This window comes from Oreochromis niloticus, unplaced genomic scaffold (genome assembly GCF_001858045.2).
Source record: "Oreochromis niloticus isolate F11D_XX unplaced genomic scaffold, O_niloticus_UMD_NMBU tig00008048_pilon, whole genome shotgun sequence".
In the NCBI taxonomy this organism is placed as follows: domain Eukaryota; kingdom Metazoa; phylum Chordata; class Actinopteri; order Cichliformes; family Cichlidae; genus Oreochromis; species Oreochromis niloticus.
In genome coordinates, this window is record NW_020328931.1 from 26,651 (window position 1) to 29,758 (window position 3,108).

The following is a 3,108-nucleotide window of genomic DNA, read 5'->3' on the forward strand; positions in this document are numbered from 1 at the left end:
GGCCTAAAGTGCACAAGAGAAAGCACACGAACATTTAACCATTGATATATTGTATTTGTCTGCTGTCTTTATGGCTGATATCCTGTTTAAACATACACGAACTTCTGCCTGTTTGTGAACAGCATATCAGCTCTCTCAGCTCTCTCCCTCTGTCTCTCTCCCTTTGTGTGTGAGTGTGAGTGAGAGAGTGACTTGACAGTGAGGGGAGGGGGGAGCACTAACAGTGCCTGAATGCTAACATGACAGAGAGTGTGCGCTATCATCAAGACTACAATGTGGTGGTTTGCTTTTCACCGTGGGATTATGTGTCTACTATGAATATTCTCTCAAAGTGTAACAGACAAAGTATGTTTGCGACGGGACTTTCTTGCTCAGGATCGACATGTTCTGTTATGGATTCCGCTTTTCTGAGTCGGCCCATCTTGTGAGAAGGACGTTCCCTGATCTGAGATGGTATTTCCCTGAGCTGACACGGTATTTTCCTGTTGTGAATCGGGCCAACTCAGAAGACGGACGCTTTCTGCTCTGAGACAGTGTGGATGCCAGCTGGTAGCACACACACATATATAGTCATCTGTGAAAACTCAGCCTCACATTCTGTCCTATGTCGTGTACAACATGGTGACTTGACATGTGTGCCATGCGGTGCCTGAGATGCATTGTGTATCTCGCACCTGAGATCACAAACCCGGTGTCATCTTCCTAGGGACGATGAATATACTCATGGCCTGTATCATCTCTGAATTGGCCCGTTGTTGGTGGAAACAAAAGGACTGAACATTACACTGGTACGTATTCACTGGACAACCACTCACTGGACATGGACAAATAATTATCATCCCACTATCATCTACTCGTCAACGGACAATGAAGAGGTGCAGTTGGACAGCCATTTACATCACCGGCTGCTGGTTGACATTGTAATATACCAACTCTCTGAATAGAGGAAAGGACATTCTACTAGAGTGTCTGTGAAGGTTCTCAGTCATCCAGGTCGTAGTCAAAGGAGTTTGCAAAGAAAAAAGCGTCTGGACTTCTTTAAGTTATTCTTTAAGACATTCTACTAGACTGATTCCTGACTGAAAGCTCCTCATCTTGCGAAGACATCAGAGTGTGTGGATCACCAGGGTGTGTTTCAGGGATTTACAGGGACTTGGCTAGGGTTCAGTGTGTGATGCACCTAGGTGCAGCTTGTTGTGGGACAGAGAATGCCTTTGTGACACCCATGTGTAGTAGATGCTTGCTTTCCTTTAAAACACACAGTCTATTTTTAAATGTCAGCGTAGTAACTGCTTCTTCATCCCTTACACTATGCTCGTGTTAGGCTTAGAATAAAATATCACTTGTATACCGTTGTTCATATGCCTTATACTAGCTATAAACACACTGTATGCCTTTTTCAGTTTTAGTACAGCATAACATATGTTTTTATTCTCACATCTATTCTCCCCCTTTTAGTATGTGGTAGTTGTATATGTATCGCTAAGACATTCAGACATTAATAACTTGTATGTTTACAGTGACTGTTCCTGGATAAGGCTCGCTGTGTCGTGTGTGTGTGTGTGTTTCCTTTAGATAGTTCAGTAGCTTGTTGTGGGACAGAGAATGCCTTTGTGACACCCATGTGTAGTAGATGCTTGTTTTCCTTTAAAACACACTGTGTGTTTCTTTAATATCTAGCATATATTCATTGTTATATCCTTTTTTAAAAGAATGTGTTTTTAAATGTCAGCGTAGTAACTGCTTCTTCATCCCTTACCACTATGTGTGGTATGCCCGTGTTAGGCTTAGAATAAAATATCACTTGTATACCGTTGTTCATATGCCTTATACTAGCTATAAACACACTGTATGCCTTTTTCAGTTTTAGTACAGCATAACATATGTTTTTATTCTCACATCTATCCCCCTTTTAGTATGTGGTAGTTTTTTTTTTTTTTTTTTTTTTTTTTTTTTTTTTTTTGTTGTGGTAGTTGTATATGTATCGCTAAGACATTCAGACATTAATAACTTGATGTTTGCAGCGACTGTCCTCGATATGGTTGCTGTGTCGTGTGTGTGTGTGTGTGTGGTGTGTGTACTCGTGTTGTACTGTCGATGTGATGTGTGTGTTCAGTGTTTTTTTTTTTTTTTTTTTTTTTTTTTTTTTTTTTTTTGTTGTGTGTGTTTCTTTAGATAGTTCAGTAGCTTGTTGTGGGACAGAGAATGCCTTTGTGACACCCATGTGTAGTAGATGCTTGTTTTCCTTTAAAACACACTGTGTGTTTCTTTAATATCTAGCATAATATTCATTGTTATATCCTTTTTTTTAAAAAAAGAATGTGTGTTTTTAAATGTCAGCGTAGTAACTGCTTCTTCATCCCTTACCACTATGTGTGGTATGCCCGTGTTAGGCTTAGAATAAAATATCATTTGTATACCGTTGTTCATATGCCTTATACTAGCTATAAACACACTGTATGCCTTTTTCAGTTTTAGTACAGCATAACATATGTTTTTCTTCTCACATCTATTCTCCCCTTTTAGTATGTGGTAGTTGTATATGTATCGCTAAGACATTCAGACATTAATAACTTGTATGTTTACAGTGACTGTTCCTGGATAAGGCTCGCTGTGTCGTGTGTGTGTGTGTGTGTGTGTGTGTGTGTGTGTTTCTTTTAGATAGTTGAGAAATTACATTTGTGTGATTTACAATGTACCACTAATCGACATTCAGACATTAATAACTTGCATGTTTGCAGCGACTGTCCCTCGATATGGTTTGCTGTATCAGGTGTGTGTGTCTGTGTGGGTGAATGGACACCGTTTGGTGTGTGGAACTAACACCTTTCGTTGTATGTAACTGCAACAAATAAACAATTGTTTTGGCCATATGACCTCTTGTTATTAGATTCCGGTGATGGTATTGCTACCCAGAAAACAGCTACCAGTGTGTTTTTACACACTGCTAGCGACCTCTGATATTGAGCTTGTAGACACTAAAAGATTAACACGCAATGAAAAAGTAATGACGACTTTTTATTCACTGCACAACTGGAAACATGTATGGTGACAAGAGTAAAGCAACAATGGCACGCACAGCATCGTAAATGATATCAACATGTTATC

The 3,108-nt window shown here is 39.6% G+C and overlaps 1 long non-coding RNA gene across 1 annotated transcript; it reads left to right on the forward strand.

Annotated features, from left to right (window-relative positions):
* Nucleotides 1-2,164: 2,164 nt before the first annotated feature.
* On the forward strand, nucleotides 2,165-2,876 carry LOC112845601 (uncharacterized). Its single transcript, XR_003218460.1, has 2 exons — nucleotides 2,165-2,650; nucleotides 2,774-2,876. It is a non-coding gene; the product is annotated as an uncharacterized LOC112845601 (long non-coding RNA).
* The last annotated feature ends 232 nt before the right edge of the window (nucleotides 2,877-3,108 follow it).